The following is a 19033-nucleotide window of genomic DNA, read 5'->3' as shown; positions in this document are numbered from 1 at the left end:
ACCATTAGACAGTAGCAGAGATTTATGATCAGCAGTACTACGAAAGTAAAGGGATGGTACAGTTCTAACATTTTGCAGTAATCATGACTAAATACAAGTACATAAAACACCTGAGAAGAAAGTGCGTACTCCTATGATGTCTCCCCAACTAGATGTACCTAGCATCTGTGTAGGTCTTATGCCAAGAATCCCTCTAAGGTCTAGTCAACCCCATTGCCTGAGAAAGGAGATAATATGGGACCCCGTCCTGGTATCGAGTTGGACACCCCCCGAGGGATGTCAGACCACTGCGAGCTGGAGTATCTGCATGCAAGACCCTCAGCGTCTCTGGTCAGTGTGTCAGCCAAGAGGTCACGGTGTCCTCTGTCTGCCTAAGCAAGACATGATGTATATATACCCACAGGTCTCCCTAGGGGTCCTACCTTGCTGTATTACTATGTCGGCCTAAAGGATGACGTCAGGCTTGAACTTTATACATAGATATTATACAGGAGATGTTCATCCTGCTTTCAGTCCTGCAGTGTCATATCTAGGTAAAAGGTCAGTCCCTATGCACCGGTATGTTAGTAATGTAAGAACGGATATAGGTGAAAGGTTGCAGTATTACCTGCGCCTATATAGTGTACCTATATGGAATATAACAATATGTTAAGTATTTATGATTTATGTGACAATATTTTGATGCTTTTTTTTTTAAAATCGTACACTTACTTTGGTCTGTAGATGGCAGTGTTCAATTTGAGAAACATCAATAGTTTCCTGCTGCTCGTGCTGCGAATGGTCACCTTGAACGTCAGTTAACCGCTGATCACAAAATGGTGGTCAGATTCTTTTATACGTATTCTTTTATACGTTTTTTGAGTGTAAACAATAATTTAAAAGAAAATATGTATCGGAACCCCGTTGCAATTGCCGAACAGGACAGGCTGCATTCGTGGCTGCATTCGTGGCGCGCTGTGCCGCACTGGAGGGGAGTGAACTCCTGTGCAGGACACAGGAAAAACTGTCCCAGGCACAATTCCAGGCAGCCTGAGCTGCACGAGCTTTCGACGCTTGTGTGTCGTGCTCCAAGCTACCCCAGGCTACCCCTCCCGGCATCCTGAGGCAGACCACACCGCAACTCCGCCCCGCTCTGCAACATACAGCATCAAGGAGTGAGAGAGAGGAGAGGCGGCAAGGAGCGGTGAGTCGGGTGACGGGTGCTGGGAGCGGCGAGCAGGAGCGGGTGCGGGTCGGGCGGGGGGGGGCGGGCTGCCAGCTCCTGCCCGAGCCCCTGAGGCCCTGAAGCCATACCCTGCCAGCACTTTAGACTCGAGGGTCTTTGGCCAAAAGGGTGAGGCGAAGGCAGCGGAAGAAGTATCAGCGAGCAGCACCCCTGCAGGAAACCAAACACGACAGAGTTACTGGGGGACCAAACGCACTACTTCAATTCTAAGCTCCAAATTAAGCATTTTAAATTAAGCATTTTTTAAACTACAAGCGACTATACAAGCACCAGCACTTAGCAGGCAACAGCAAAACCACGGTGGGCTGCCTGATAAAAACTGTTAAAACAGCTACAACATTATAGCTTGAGATCTTGTGTCCTGAGGCCCCAATAGAGGGATTCAAGTAGGCACCTTATATGTTGAAGGGACTGATTGTAAGTGACTAGACACGACAGAGAAAGCCACCACATTGCCAGACATTACCAGACACTACAACACTCCAGCGCAGTCCCTCCCTGACGGCAGCTGCCCCAATCCCGTGTCGTGTGTCGTGCTCCAAGCCACCCCTCAGTACCTTACGCCACACCTAGCGTAAGGGTTGGCAGCCGAAAAGGTGACACGGTGGGGGAGTTGTCACGTAGCAGGATGCAGAAGGAGCAGACAGGCTCGGGAGGAGGCGCCGGAAGTTGTGAGTGAGGCGAGAGTCCTGAGGAGAGGCGCGGTGAAGTGAAGAGATAAGAACACCCTGGCAGCGGGGGGGACAGCCGTAATAGTGGAAGCCACAAAGAACAGCACCGGGGTCAGAACAAGTCACCGGGATCAGTCTTTTCACCAATCGGAGAAGATATGCGGTCAGGAAAAGTTTGCCAAGCCCTCATTTATAAAAACTAGAAAAGAGCGACAAAACAGGATCAAACAAAAGCGGCTAATAAATCTGGAAACAAGAGCAAGCTAAAAGAGGATTCCAACCCACAAGAGAAGAGTGTGATCCTTTCTATAGCTACAGAGCCATTTAAGTTCAGTGGGAAAAACCTAAAGCACAAATTCCAATTTCTAAAAGACCCGATGGCGGCAATATATGCAAACACAGAAGAGGCTCAAAGCCTACAAACTCCCATAAAACCGAGACACACGATAACACCAAAAACATCCGGAGACAAATGCCTAGAAGCAACGTTGAGACAACCAGAAGAGTGTCAACAAAAAAGAAGGGAGAGCACCAGAAGAAAAGGATGAAAGACCGGTTTGAGAGAAATCCACTTTAAAAAAATGGCTTCTAAAGATGACAGCACAAATACATGTCCCGGCACCCAAACAAACATCTCCACCAACATCCCAACATACAGCCATTCATGAAAGAAGCAAGGAAGAAACAACCGTACAAAGGTATATGTTAAGGGAACAAAGTGAAGGCGGAGATCAAGTTATACAAAAAGAAAACATTCAAAAGATAAACTGGTCAAGATCTTTTTCAATAACAGAGGAAGAAGACCTCATAAAGATGCTGGAATTTAAGACCCAAAAGGGTATTAAATTTCCAATCGTACAAACTGGATGTCCAGGTAGATTTAATGATCCTGATAGGTACCCACATTGCAGGAATCAATAACAAGCTGGATAAAATCGCAGATCAAATAACTAATGGAACAAACAAAGACAGACAAAATAAAAACAAAGTTTTGGATCAAAGCTGCGGGTGCGGCAAAATAATAGATAAACTGTCATGTCTACCAGAAATTTTGACAGAGATCCTACGTGCAGCACAAGCAAGTAAACAAACAGAAGAAACATCGTGTTTAGAAAATAAAGGTAAAATTATAATGATCGAAAAACAAAGAAGTATGAGGCAAAGCACGGAATCTGCAGAATACTCCATGGAAGGTGAGGTAAATATAACAAATGAGAAGGGCAATAGGCACGGCGAAAACAATACATCTGCTGCTCCAAGTGTACTGGAAAATCAAACCAAAAGACAACGCAAACGAGCACGGAAAGCCAGGAAGAAGGCCAACTCCAAAACCAAGCAGGGAAAAAAACAAAATGATGCCATTTTTGCACAAAACGCTAACAACAGTGCACAAGAGCAAGCAGTCGATGGACTAACAACACAGCAAAACATCGAAGAAACAAACACACCAGTCAATTTGAGGATGGCAAAACATTCATGCAAAGCAACCAGTGTGTACCAGACCCTGCTGACAGCAAAGTAATAAAAGGGTGGAAAGCAATCGAAAAAACAAAAACAAAAACAAAAACTAACACAGAGGTGGAGACGGAAAAAGTGATAAGAAGGGAAAAAAACAAACAAACAACAAGACTACAAGAAATAGAAGACACGTCTCAGAAAGCAGCATCTGAAGCAAAAAGCGACGATGGCTCAAAAACAAAGTATCAGGAGGCAATGACCAAATGGATAACCAATGAAGATAAAACAAATTGGTCAAAAACTGAAAAAAGTCCAGGACTGTACATAGAAAGAGTCACAAGTACAGACTGCCATCTATCAATTACCCTGGACAAAAATGGCAGGGCATGTAAAACATTATCGGAGAAAAAACAAATGGAAAAGACTAGGACAGTAAAAACACTCAGCATAAAGGAGGATAATAGAAGTCAAAATGAAGAAGAAGCCACAACGCCGAAATCAAGCTCAAAGGGACTGCCCTCCATCGAATGCACGATCTACGCTAAGGCGGGGGAAAGGACAAGGGAAAAAAGGGAACCAAATGGAAATCAGGTTCCCCAACAAAACCCAGCAGAAACAGGCCGTAAACTAATCTTTAAGCCCGAATATCAAACGAAGGGAAAAAACGACATACTAAATAGTGGTAATATAATGAGATTATTCAGAGAAATCCCAAAATTAAGGGAAATTCCATCGTCCGATCTTCTGGCACCAGAATTTGTCCAAACAAACATGGAGATGGATTCAGAAGTAAGTAGAACAACATGGGCATCGATTGAGACAACGGAACTGATCTTCTCCACCAGGGAGACCTTTGCAACCTGGGGCATAATATTATCATATCCACCGTTAATCAAATACCCATATCCGCTAATAAATGACGAGGCAGCCAGGTTTCCGAAAATAAAGGGAAATTCTCTTATGGTACTAAAAGGAGCCAGAAGTACATCACCAAATCAAGAGACATGCAGGGGAGCCGGCGTGCAAAACATTACGGATAGGAAAACAGCCACCCAGTCGGAAGGAAATCAAGACTGGTCCTGGTTAGCCCTCACCTTGAACTCACATCGATCCTGAAGAATACAGCACAGCAAGGGGGGAACAAAACAATAAGGCTGTAATTCAAAATGAGAAAAAGACCATGATCTGCTCCTGGAACGTTCACGGTTTTAACGAAATGCAACAAGATGAAGAAACCCTCACCTATTTAAGTAACGTTAAAGTAATATTGCTACAAGAAACTTGGAACACTTCTCCAAAGCATTTGGAAGGCTACGAAGAATTCCACATAATGGCGGAAAAAAACTCCAAGTATGGGCATCCAAGAAGGGGGTTGTCCACATATATTGCAATAGAAAATGACAGGAAAACGGAGGAAATGGATTCCGGAGAAAACTGGATCCAAATAGTAAAAGTGGAAGAAAATCTCCCCGCACAAGGAGAAGGCGGGGGAGAAAAACTAATAATTCTCAACATATATATTCATCCGGCAAAGAACAAAAAAGAGGAGAAACTGTCATCCTTAATAGACTTAATAAAAACACTACAAGTCACACATCAATATCACGACATGATTATATCAGGGGATTTCAACTATAACCTGACAGGAGGAAAGATGACTAAGAATAAGAATAAAAACCAAAATATACGAAACAAGCTGAAAAAACTAGGCCTAGTCATCCTAAATGGAAACATGAAGGGAGATCAACCGGCCGGTATTACCTTTTCCTGTGGAAAAAAACAATCAATTATTGATTATACGATAATTAGTAAAGAGCTAACGCCCAAGGTAGACAATTTCTACATCTCAACACGACCTGAGAGCGATCATTTCCCTCAGGAGACAGTATTATACTTCAACATTAAGCAAAAGGAGTATGTAGCATCACTAGCAGCATGGCCTGAAATATATAATTTACAGAAGCTTAAATGGAGAGGAAACATCATGGAAGACATAATGAACATGGTGAACGAACACATAGAGAATGCTGAGGAGTCAGCAGGACAATTATTAAATAACTGGGTAAACCTATGTGAAACACTCCTGGACAAATTTCCGGCAAAACCAATAAGTAAAGGTAATCACGGGGCTGTTAAAGAGCCATAGTACACAACACAGCTGAGAAACACAAAAAGAAATATTGCCAAAGTGGTAAGACAAAAAGCGCAAGCAATCAAAATGGGGAAAAAAACAGACAGCGGATCGATTCAAAAAATGAGAAAAGACTATAAGGTGGAATGTAGAGTGGAAAAAAGGAAATACAGAGAAAAGTTTTAGGAAGATCTGCTGTGGGCAAGTAAATTACCAAACAGTAAAGAATTCTGGGGCAAAATCAATAAATTAATGAAAGGATTCGGAAAGCAATATAACATTGGAATAAGTGAAAACACTTGGTTAGAATACATTGATAAATTGTACAACCCCAAACTAGGAACAGAAAATGCGGATGCAGCAAGGTCACTGAATGTAAAGGAAAAAGAAACGTACCCCGAGACAACCAGCACTACTATCGAAAGTGGAAAAATCCAGTTTAGCTGGGAAGCAGATGATCAAACTTTGACAACCGTTAAACGCATAAAAACATTGATAAAAAATCTGAAAGCGGAAGTAGCAGCAGGCCCAAACGGGCTACCCAATGCCCTGTTCAAACGAGACCCGGACGTTTGGGCAAAATATCTAACCCCTCTTTTTAACCAGGTTTTCAGAGATAACAAGATCCCACAGTCCTGGAGCGGTAACCTGTTCCACCCAATTTATAAGAGCGGCACCAGAACAGAACCCGGGAATTACAGGTTGATTGCCCTGATCGACGTAGAGGCCAAACTCTATGCCTCATGTATCCTGGAACATCTACATGAGTGGACAGAGGAAAACAACATCATCCTAAAATTTCAAACAGGCTTCAGACGGGGTATGGGCACCATTACTAACCTAACAGCCTTGACAATTCTTACGGAAAAAGCTGAAAGGAAAAAGGGAGAATTAGTGGCTTGCTACATTGACCTAAAAGCAGCATTCAACAGAGTGTCCCGGGACCATTTGTGGAAGAAACTTAAAGCATGGGGATTGCCACAGCCACTGATTAATGCAATACAATCACTATACAGTGAAACATGGGCCACTGTTAAACTTGGGGACGGACAAAGAGTCTCTTCAAAAATAAATATAACAAACGGACTAAAACAGGGCTGCGTCCTTTCACCATGCTTATTTAATTTATACTTAGCAGACTTGAACAGTCATTTAGAACAAATAAATGGACACCCTCCGATTTTGGCAAAGGAGCCGGTTCAATACTTACAGTATGCAGATGATATTGTACTGGTAAGTCAAACTCCGATAGGGCTGCAAAGGACAATAAACAAACTTAAAAACTACCTGGACGCCCAAGGTTTAGAATTGAATAAATCTAAAACCAAGGTGGTAAGATTAGCGGGCCCAAGACGGGGAAACTATAAATGGTATGCAAAGAACTGTCAAATAGAGGAAACAAGAGTTTATAAATACTTGGGCATTAAAATGTCAAAAAATCTGTCAACGGTGGAGCAGAAAAAGGAGATCACATCAAAAGCCCAATCCTTAATATTTGCCTACAAACAATTATCCAAGAAACTGGAAAGCCCTTCACACGGGCATCTCTTAAAAATCATGGCAGCCCAATTGCTACCAACCTTGTCCTACGGTCTGGAAACCTGGCATGGCCAAGAATGTAACATCTTAAACAAATTACAAACCAAGGTTTATAAAACGGTATTCAACCTCTTCAAAGGCTCATCGCCAGCACAAATTCGTTTGGAATTCGGATTACAGAACCAGGAATTCCAAAGGAAGGCAACCATGGTAAATCTATGCTGGAAACTCAGAGCAGCAGAGTTGGGAACTTTAAACAACTGGTTTGAAATAAAACAACAAATGGAGCAAAGAACCCCAAATACGTGGGGGGACCAACTGCGGACAGCACTGGATGAATTAGAGATCAATGGGCTTTGGAACAGCAAGATGGAAAAGTCCACTTTTAAAAAAGCTTGCAATAACAAAGCAAAAGCATTATCCTTCGTAGAGGATAAAAGGGGGTTACTAAGACGCCGCCACACATGGGTCATAATAAATTCTTACACACGGCTAAGACCACAACCCTATCTAGCAGCTCATTTTCGATTGTCTTTAAAAAGGAGATTCATGGCATGCAGATTTGGAGATCTTTGTTCATTAGACTTGGCGCCCTCCTGGAAAAACAAGCATCAAACAAAGACATGTTGTTTATGTGGCTATCACACTGAAACTCTGAGCCACTTGCTGTGTGTCTCTGAAACCGTGAAATCAGAAAGAAGGAAGCTGCTGAGAACTGTTTTTAATGATTTAAATATCTGCACCTGCAGACAGGCGGCGACAAGCTGGCTGGGTGCCGCATTACTACTACTAAATTGAGAAAAATCCTAATTTTAAGACTTTCGGTATTCACAGAAGGCATTTAGGCATCCTAAAGTTAGTAGTCCTAACTTTACTACTACTAAATTGAGAAAAATCCTAATTTTAAGACTTTCGGTATTCACAGAAGGCATTTAGGAGTCCTAAAGTTAGAAGTCCTAACTTCTGTGAATACCGAAATTAGTAAGTTCATTCTGTGAATACCAAAAGTAGTAAGTGCATTCTGTGAATGCCAAAAGTAGTAAGTTCATTCTGTGAATCGGGCCCTATGTGTTTAGGTTTGAGAGTTGTGAGTAGCAGTTGTAGTGTCTTCAGTGTTTGCTGTTCAGCTGGGTATGTCAGAAAAAGTGACTTTATCGCCCTTTGCAATCTGAAGTATGTGAATTTAAAAAGCATTGTTTGATTATGCACATAGGACATATCGTCTAGTGTCTTAAATTCCCCATCCTGATACAGGTCCCCCATCGAATCTATTCCCACTTGTTTAAGTAGCTCCATCGCCACCTTTTCTTGTGTTACTGATATGTCCGAGTGGTAATGAAGCGGTAATCCAGGGACATATATTGGAAGCTTATTCGCCTTTTGAGCCATCAGCCTCCACGCTTCATTGGTCGCGTCTATAGTGTTTATGTCTTGTTTATGAAGTGGGGGTCGCTTGTGCGTTATTATTGCATCTAATGGTATTAGCAAAGCATCGCCTTCTTCAATTGCCACATGTGTGAGAAAAGGGACTTTGTGGTACCAGAAGTGTGCATATTGGGCCTGGGCGCACAAATAATACAGGAAGAAATCAGGAACTTTGAACCCACCGCGCGAGAATGGTAATGGCAACGTATGTAGTTCAATTCGAGCCGATTTTCCTGCCCAAATCAGTTTCAGCGTCATAGAAGTTAATCTATGGAACACCGTCATAGGGGGTTTAATTGGTATGTTGTTGAATAAATATAATAGTTTCGGCAGGATTACCATTTTCACTATCGCCAGCCGATCAGCTAGCAAGAGAGGCAGTTGGATCCACCTTTCTATTTTCTCTTCTAGGGCTGTGACTACTGTTCCATAATTTGTGCGGACAACCACTTCGGGGTCTCTATGGAACCACACTCCTAAGTATCTCACAGGTTCAGATTGCCATTCTAGCGGATAGTCTGTTTTAAATTGTTGTGTAGTATCAGTTAGTGGTAGAATTAATGATTTAGCCCAATTGATTCTGAGACCTGATTGTCGCCCGAATTTAACATATTCCCGCAGCAACGGGTTCAGATTGACCGTTGGGTCTCGCACGTATAACAACATATCATCAGCGTACAAAGATATGTGCAGCGGTCTCTGCGGGAAATGTAACACTGAGTAGTGGTGTCCCTGTCTTAACTTACAAGCCAACGACTCTAGCGCTATTGCAAATAGTAGGGGGGACAGAGGGCATCTCTGCCTAGTGCCTCTTGCTATGGGTATTGCCTCCGAAATATATTTATTAATTCGTATGCAAGCAGTGGGTGCAGTGTACAGTAATTTCTCCCATTGGAGGAATAGTGGCGGAAAACCCATTCTTTGTAATATCGTGTGCAGATAAGTCCATACTATGGTGTCAAACGCCTTAGCAGCATCTGGTGTTGTGGGTTGTGGAGCGCGTTGGAATAAACCTGATTGATCCGGCAGCACTAACTTAGTCATCAGGTGTTGAAGCCTATTAGCCAATAATTTAAATAATATTTTAGTTTCTACATTCATTAGTGATAGGGGCCTATATGATTCACAATATTCCGGGTCCTTGTCCGGCTTAAGAAGCGCTAAAATCATAGCTTCCCTTAATGATTGTGGCAATATCATTTTCTTATGAGCATTCCCTAACATTGCTACTATGTGCGGGGCTAATTGGTCTACGTAGGCCTTATAGAACTCCCCAGTGTACACGTCAGGCCCAGGCGTTTTTTCATTGGGCATTGTCTGAATAACCTCAGTGACCTCATCCACCGTTATGGGCAAGGAAAGATACGTCCTCTGTGCTCATCGTCGCAATACTGCACAATTTCCTAAACTGTTGCTGTGGTTTCTACTGTATATAGCTTCCCATATGTGTGAATACATTTCTTCAATATTCCCTGTGTGCCGTGCCTCAAAGTTCCCCAAGCGTCCCTAACTGTTTGTATCAATGGAGGTGGCACATATTTTGGCTGCCAACATTGCTCCCGGCCTGCCCCCTTCTCCGTAGCTTCTCGCTATATGACGTTTAGTGACGTATCGAAGTTCCTCATCTGCACTTACTTGATATTCAGATATTGCTGTTCTGATTTTCCCTAATAGGGTGGGATTCTGTGTTTGATTATACTCAAGCTCCAGATCTCGTATTTTGGTTTCACGTTGAGCTAGTTGTTGTCGCAAGTCATTTATTATTCCCGCATTCGTGCTTATGCAAATCCCCCTGATGGTAGCTTTGAAAGCTTCCCATAGTAGCCCAGGGTCGTCTGTGGTGGGTGCACTCAGTTCAAAATATTCTATAATTGCTTTCCTGATCGTCTCTGTGTAGAGGGGATCCAGCAGTGCCTTCCTATTGAATCTCCAACTAAATGTAGGGGGTACATAATTCGGTAATTTGAGTGTTAGTACCACCGGGTTATGGTCAGATAGAGTTCGGGGTAAATGAGATATAGATTCTACCCACAGTGACACCTCTGAGGATCCTAACCAGTAATCTATTCTAGACCAACTGCAATGCGCCGCTGTTGTATGTGTTGCCTCTAATTGCGTCGGGTGTCTCTTCCTCCAAAGATCTATTAGGTGTTTATCCAGCATAATATCTTGCAGTTTGTGTAAAGCGTGTTTGTGCGTTTCTGCCGATGTTGGTGATCGATCTACAACGTAATTTAGTGCAATATTGAAATCACCTCCCCACACTAATGGGACATCTGGGAGGTCGTTTATTTTCTGCAAGAGTGCATGATAGAAGTCCGAATGGTCCGTGTTTGGTGCGTAAATGTTAAGTAAGGTAAGTCTCTGCCCTCTAAGTGGACCTGATATTGCTACATAGCGCCCCTCTTTGTCTGATTGGACTTGTTCTGCCTTGAAGTTTAAACCTTTTCGGATTAGTATAAGGACCCCTCTCTAGTACGATGAATATGCAGCCCCATGTACAGATTCCGCCCACCTCTGACCTATACGTTTCGAGGTGTGTGGGTCAATATGCGTCTCTTGTAGAAATACAATGTCAATATGAAGTCTCGTGAAGTAGGCCAGTATTTGACGTATTTTCTTTGGATTTGTGATACCCCTTACATTCCAGGTTACAAATCGTAATCTTTCTGACATTAGTTTCTCAGCCATTTTCCAACCATCTCATATACCTGTTCACCTTTACGTGCAGTGTACAACTTTTATGCCTTATGCACAAGAACATTATAGTAGCAATAACATGTTTGTACACCCTCTGGATTATGGCAGTGCTTCTCAAATGCAGCAGATCAGAACAAGCTCCTCTATAACCCCCCCCTTCCACCCACCACCCACTTTAGCATCCCAATCATGCCACAGACACTCCCCTCTGAGAACAGAAATCTTGTCATAACTGTGGTAGGGGAACACCCTGTTGGGGGGTCAACCCAGGTCACACAACTTCATCCAACATGGTGGATGTGGCCAGGTTCACAATAATAACGCAAGTACCAATTATTTTCCCCCTATATCGATAAGATGTTAAGGACAGTGCACCATTCCATCTATTTCCGTGTCCGGGACTTCATATTTTCAAAATGCCACTGTCCTCTTCCTACTGTTTCAGTGGATTGCAGGCTAACAGACAGCTCTCATAAAGCAATATGTGGAAGCGATCTGGTGTCTAGTGAAACTTCTACAGGGCTCTGGAGCAAGTTAGCGGTCAGATATACATATGTGCTACGCAGGCCTGTCTGCATTTCCCGTGTGTTTGTACCCACAATATCATCGGGCCACAGTCATTCCTCAATATCCCCAGTACTCACGTAGTGTGTAATTGTCCGGGAACAAGGTGGTCTATCAGTGTCCCCCTCCTGTACGTCGGGTGGGCCATGTACGTAACGTGCAGCAGTCCAGAATGCACACTATGACCAAGTGTAGACCACCTTGTGTATTTCCCCCGTGTTTTGCCGGGGATGATCCTTAAGACATCACAGGATCATGTTGTTGCAGCGGATAGAGTGACTGATTCACTCCTCCTTACCTATGAGTGCTCAATCCGATTCCTGCTGTTGTTCAGCCCTTCGTAGGTCCCGTCGCCGTTGTCCAAGTTTTTTTAATGTATTCCTGCGCTTCTTTCGGCATCTGACATATGACGTTTTCACCATCCTTTGAGATCCTCATCCGGGCAGGGTACAGCATTGCATACTCAATTCCCAATTCTCTGAGTTTTTGTTTTGCAGGTGCAAATTCCTCACGGGCCATTTGGACATTCATCGTGAAGTCTGGATAGAACTCCAGTTTATTGCCCTGATATTCAATGGTTTTCTTCTCTCTCGCCAGTTCCAGTATGATATCTCTGTCCTTGTAGTTTAGGAGGCAGGCGACTATAGGTCGTGGTGTCGCCCCTAGCTTCGGTCTTGGCGCGAGGGATCTATGAGCACGTTCGACGATAAATACTGTGGATAAGTGTTCTGTTCCAAAAATATTCTGTATTAAGTCTTCCACATAGCTCTCCATCTTACCAGTTTTTGTTGTCTCTGGAAGTCCCGCGATTCGAACGTTATTGCGCCAGGACCTCACTTCTAAATCTTCTGATTTAATCTTAATGATCTCCAGTAGCCTATCCATTTCTGAGCATTTTTGAGTGGTATTGTGCGATTCATTCTCCACTACAGACAGGCGGGTTTCAGCTTCCACGAGGCGTTCGCCATGTTTGTCTAACTTCGCAGCCATGTTGTCTACCCTTTGTGTTATGGTATCTAATTTTCCATGCACATCTTGTAGGCTTTTTTGGATAGCCTTGAAGGCTTGCTCCATACCAATGGCCGGCACTGTCTCGTCGTCTAGTTCGGTATCTGATTGTGGAGTTGCACCCTTCGCGGTCTTTTTGGCATAAACGTCAGTTTTGATTGTAATTTCTCTGGTTTACCCATAGTAGCTGCGGTTCAATGTCTCTATGTGTGAGGGCTTGTGAATGTTGCAGTCGCTTTTTACGCTCACCGACACACCCACAGTATTTCACAAGCTTTCAGTATGTGTATCTGTGCTGTCACCAGGCGGCAGCTGTTGTTTGCTGCCGGAGAGTGCGGCGATTGATCCTGTTGTGCAGCGCCACCTGTACTGCTGGTCCGTTAGCCAGTGGGCGAGAATTCGCAACCTTCGCTGTCACCTTTAGCCCTAAGGATCCTGTACCGTCGATGTCTGATGCCTTACTTGGTGCGGGAGGAGGTTTTCATATACGCTATCTGCTCTGCTCTATGTGCACTCACGCGGCTCGGCCTCACTGCCAGCTTATGAACCTGCCTGCCATTCTTGGTGCCTGCGGGTGCGATGCGTGTAGCACTAGCCGATAATGGTTCAAACTGTATTCAGCCCGGGAAACACTCTTGCGCCGTTATGCAGCAGCAACGCCGCTAACATTGCCTAATTTTTCTGAGGTCCACGCGTGTCGTTCCGGTGCTCCGCCAAGGGTCCACACACTCTTCAATGTTCGTCCGTCAGCTTCACACACCTCACACAGAGCCGTATAATCGAGACCTCTTGGGGCCAGCCGCACACCACTCCGCAGTAATCACGCATTTCATTCCATGGTCGCTGCCATCTTGCACCTTGTTTTCACGCCGTTTCCGTTTTGCAGTCCAGTTCAAACTTCCGCGCACATTCTGGCCGTTTTAGAAGAGCAGTCTCTGACCGGCGTCGGTTAAGATCGTGGAGCTTCTCGCGCTATGTACCGGCTTAGTCTTTAGCGCCCTCCGGTACTACTGATCATTCGGCCGTTTGTCACATGGGGCGCCGCCATCTTGATGATCATGAATTTCCAGCCCCGCAACTCTTCTGTCACGATTTTGGGGGCAGAGTAACTTCTGCAGCTAGCAGGGTCCGTTCATTATGTCCGCGGCATATTCTGACATCTATTGCTCTCGCCTGATGCCGGTTAGGTTACTCACTAGCTGCTATTTTTGCGGTTTCTATAACCTGGCCTGCGGAGCTGTCTCAGGAGGCAGCCATTCCGCTGTGCGCCCTCTAGCACCCGCCATAATACTCAGATATTTTAATGGAAATGTACTTTAAATAGAACACAAGTATTAAAATGAATGCCCAAGTATTAATACACTCCCCCACCAAAAACCCATATTTCCCTTGCATCGGGTCCCAGGAGTAGGTTAGATTAAAAAAAGAAATAAGGGGGCATATTATCAAGCCTGTGCGCTAAAATTATCGCCGCTTTATCGGCCGAAAACGGCCGATAAAGCGGCGATAATGGGCTTGATAATATGCTCTATCGAATTCCAATCGAAGCACATGTTAGATGTGAAGACATCTAACATGGGCTTCGATTGGAATTCCACAGAGCATATTATCAAGCCCATTATCGCCGCTTTATCGGCCGTTTTCGGCCGATAAAGCGGCGATAATTTTAGCGCACAGACTTGATAATATGCCCCAATATTTTTTAAAACAGTATGCGTTGTAATGGTATGCATAGAAATTGTATGCATTGTGATGGAATGCGTTGTAATGGTAGTTTTGATGTATCTCAATCTACATGCCTTGTAGTGGTATGCGTTGTAAAAACATGCGATGTAATGGTATTCGCGTTGTAAAAATTGCGATGTAAAAGCATGTGTTGTAATGGTATGCGTTGTAACGTCATATATTCATGGTGGTTGCCCATTGTAAATACTTCGCTATGCAGGGAAGCAAGCCGTGTATGTACTGAACGTCCACCACTCCCACAATGACTAATGTGGTTTTATCCAACCCTGGGTGACCCCTAGGTCAATTTACACCCATATTCCGACACACTTTATCGCTAGGGACTGTCCATTAGTGGATGACTTCTTCGAGAGTCTTCCTTCATGTGCCCTGGCAACTTTATTGCATTCTACATAGTGTTATCTGGGCTGTCTACTTGAAAAATGCAAACTCATGCATACTTCTTGAGTGCAATGTAATTCTAGCGAGCAATCTGCTATTGCACAAATTGGTTGCATACCCTCTAGTGCTTCTCTCATGCAAGTGCACCAATCTACTTTCCCTCGTTTCTCCGGATTTCCTATTGACTTTCTAGTTATAACCTGTACAGCTATATTCAAGTCATCCCCTATTTTTATTGCAGAAATGAATGCAGATAATTCTAAGAGCGTTTCCTCCAATGGTTTGTAGGTAACCACTACTGAACTGCAAAAAGATCTCACTGTTATATGATTCGAGCCTTCCTTAGTTGCAGTGCTTGACATATGCCCTGTTTTTCAGTTTTTTCTAGAGCAATAGTCCATCAGTTTTTTCGCATATAATACAGGATGTGCCTCTTACTACTGCCTACAGATTGCCACACTCCTGTCACACTCCACTTACACGATTTTTTTAGCCAGCAAATCTCTCCCATCCGATCTCAGAGCCTCTTCTGCAATAATATTAGCTCCCTTTACACATCTGCATTAACATATTATGCGTGCTCTACGCATTAAACCCATACACATTACCGGAAAATATTTTTTTTTTCAAAATCCGCATATCCCTTTTATAGATGAAGCATTGTTAATCATACAACCGCTTGGTTTATCTGCAGTCGCATATGTTGCTTCTTGGGGAGAGTTTCCTCTCTTTTATTTTAAGAGCCAAAATCAATGACGACCTATCCAATTGTACTTCTCACTATGTGCGGGATGTATGAGAAACATGAGAAAACCCAGGTGGGCAAAATCCACATATCCAGTCTTACTTCTACTGCGCATGACTGAGTACCATTGTAAAATGTTTGCCGTAAAATAAAATACATTAGTCGGCGTGAGCAATTACAGCGGCATAGTATAGGTGTATGTTGAAACTGCTGTGTTGTTGCTCTGGAAACAAAGACCTATGACCCAGCAGGACTCGTAATTACTCACAGAAAATAAATCCCTGCATCCAGATTGACGCATAAGATATTATGTCACGAGGACGACTTATCTACCAATATTGGGCAAACCCAATATATCTCAGCTCTGAAAGGTCACACTACTGTTTTTTCAGCACTTTTCATTGCCATTTAAGATGTCTTGATGCACACACATGCATCAAGTTAAAAGTAAAACAAATTAACAATGCCGCGCAACAACACAAAAAAGGAAGAGAGGCCCAACAGCACATTGTTCTTAAAAAATATTAATTGAAAATTTTAAAAAAATGGATAGAGAGTTCGGAAAATAGCGACAATAAAAAGAAAAAGCACAGGAAATGCGCAGTAGGGCAAGGAGGCACACGCACACCCATAAAGTGGTTAAACATATAGAAAAAAGAGACCCCCTAATGCATCAGTAGAGGGACACAACTGATCCAATGAGAGCATTTGGAGAGGTGAATGCTCCTTTGTTGGACAAACACAAGAATAGAGAGGAAAGCCATCCAATCAAGAGCAAGCGACTGGCCCACTACCTAATGTATATTATACTAGCAGCCCGTACCGATCTTGTCCGGAAGCATTCAGGCTTCTCCTACCCTCGCCTGCCCTGACATTGCCCAGCAGCCCGTGCCCACGCCCGCTCCGTTCCCCGCCTGCCCCGACCCCCGCCTGACCCGACATTACCTTTCCTCTTGCTTTCTTTTTTCCTGCCAGGCCCGACCCCCGCCTGGAATGTTCCCGCCTGCCCCGACATTGGCTTTCCTTACCTCAGCCGGCGCTCTGCTCCTCACCACCTGTCCGCGAGCCTTACCTGAGCCGCCGCTCTGCTCCTCACCGCCTGTCCACCGCGGCTCCTCCCCTGCGCCATGTCCGCCTCTCCGCTGCTCCCACCGCCGCTGGCCTCACGTCACCGCTCCTTCCCAGCGCCATGTCCGCCGCTCCTTGGACGCCTCTCCTCCCCATGCTGATGTGAGCACGCACATCGCGGCCGGCACTACTTTGGGGGGAACTACTTTTAAAAAATATATAAATGTTGTAAATACCGGTTAATTTTTACATTTATCTAGCCTATAACCATCTACACACCCTGCCGATTTCAACGGTGTATCCGGTGTGTAGATTTGCGCAGTGGTTCCCGAGTTTACCCGCCTCAAAGCCTGAAAGTTTCTCCTTTATTATAGTAGCATAGATGTATTGCAAACAATAAGTATGTCAGCAAACAACTACATCTGTCTATATAAGAGACCAAATATCCCAGATTGAGACAGTTCTTAAGCGCAAAGGAAACACCTTTTTTCAAGGGGGTTTACAAAAGTGTTATCAATTAAATATGGCTACAATTCAAATGAGTGCCAATATCTATGCACTGTAGTCAGGGCACAAGTCCTAAAAAAAGAAGTGGGGGGGACTAACCAAGTGAGGTAGCATGCAAGTGGCATTCATGGTGCATGAATTCACAGCGCAACTTCATGGCGCGGCTTCACAGGAAGTGACATCCCAACCCATGACCTCACAGGAAGTGACATCGGATCTTAACACATCACACATATGTTTCGCAGTTCTCTCATGAGTAAATTTCAGCTCATTTCGAGATTTAACAAATGAGATTTTGCGTCTATAGTAGTCTGAAACCAAACGTACGATGGCTCCCTAAGACAAAATCGATAATTGCCTGCAACAGGGTACCATATTTTAGGACATAACAGTTTATCTACCAATATCATGTATCGTTATCAGAGGACAAGGTGAGGCCATAGCCAGAGTTGCAATACAGTGGAATAAATACAACTGTAGGCTATGCAGGCAATATTAAATCGCGTTTCGTGTTCTCAGTAAGATAGAGTAAAAATTAAGAAATAAAAAAGACAGCAGTACATGTAGCTAATGTGAACAAAATTCAGAGACTGGTAATATATACGCTAAACGGTATGAACTTATGAGGTTAACAACAAATTATAAGGAAATATTAACACTGTGAAAAAATGGAGAATGAATGTCTCCTAGATATGATTCACCGGTACAAAAGAACTGTATCTTAATCAAAGCACTGCTTAACTATTCAGGAAGTCGGCTCAAATGAGATTTTACAGGAACGTGTGCACATAAGCCGGCCGGATACGTGAATGCAATTAAGCTACCGCAACACAGTGTCATGTTTCAAATTAAACAATCATTTTAGAATAATGGAGGCACAGAATAACAGGGAATCAATGCAAATGCATTAGTTGTTCGTGCTGTACAAGCTACATGAAGGATTTGGGGCCGAATGAGGACAAAGGCCTGATGCAAATATAAGTGGATAGATGATTTCTGCTCCTTTCAGACAGGCTGATTTTCTTACCAATAGAAGTAGACTGCATGGAAGCCCTAACAAGCTATTTTGTCACTTAACAGTGTTATGGTGAAGTCAGGAAAGACTGTTGGAAAAATGCCTGCAGTCAGTAGTTACATAGGGAGTACTCAACAGCTGCGGTTCTGTTAGAAAAAATGATTCCTTAGAATTCGAATTTGTAGAGTTACTTTTATTTGTATATGTCTTTTATAATAATTGCAAAAAACACAGTTGATGGACAGAATGCAGAACAATGTCTTACATTCACCCCAGTACAAAGATCTGGGCCTAAATCCATCGTTTTTTTGCACTCCACACCACCCTAGGTCAGACAATGACTATATGGAAATCAGCCTTAACCCTGTGCCTCATGGGAACAGTCCAACCCGAACTACCAAGCCATGTCTTTCCTAGACCGGAATCAAGCATCCAAGGAGTGGTGTCTGGCTATCAGCCTTCTTCAGCCTGGATAGCTTGACTCCAGTGATGTGGAGAGCCTGGGACTCACATCTGAGCATACCCAGCCCACTCGGGGTGAAAATTGCAAAAAACACAGTTGATGGACAGAATGCAGAACAATGACTTACATTCACCCCAGTACAAAGATCTGGGCCTAAACCCATCGTTTTTTTGCACTCCACACCACCCTAGGTCAGACAATGGCTATATGCAAATAAGCCTTGACCCTGTGCCTCATGGGAACAGTCCAGCCCGAACTACCAAGCCATGTCTTTCCTAGACCGGAATCAAGCATCCAAGGACTGGTTTCTGGCTATCAGCCTTCTTCAGCCTGGATAGCTTGACTCCAGTGATGTGGAGAGCCTGGGACTCATGTCTGAGCATACCC

Source organism: Lissotriton vulgaris, chromosome 4_1 (genome assembly GCF_964263255.1).
Source record: "Lissotriton vulgaris chromosome 4_1, aLisVul1.2, whole genome shotgun sequence".
NCBI classification, from domain to species: Eukaryota; Metazoa; Chordata; class Amphibia; order Caudata; family Salamandridae; genus Lissotriton; species Lissotriton vulgaris.
Note: the sequence above shows the minus strand (reverse complement) of the source record.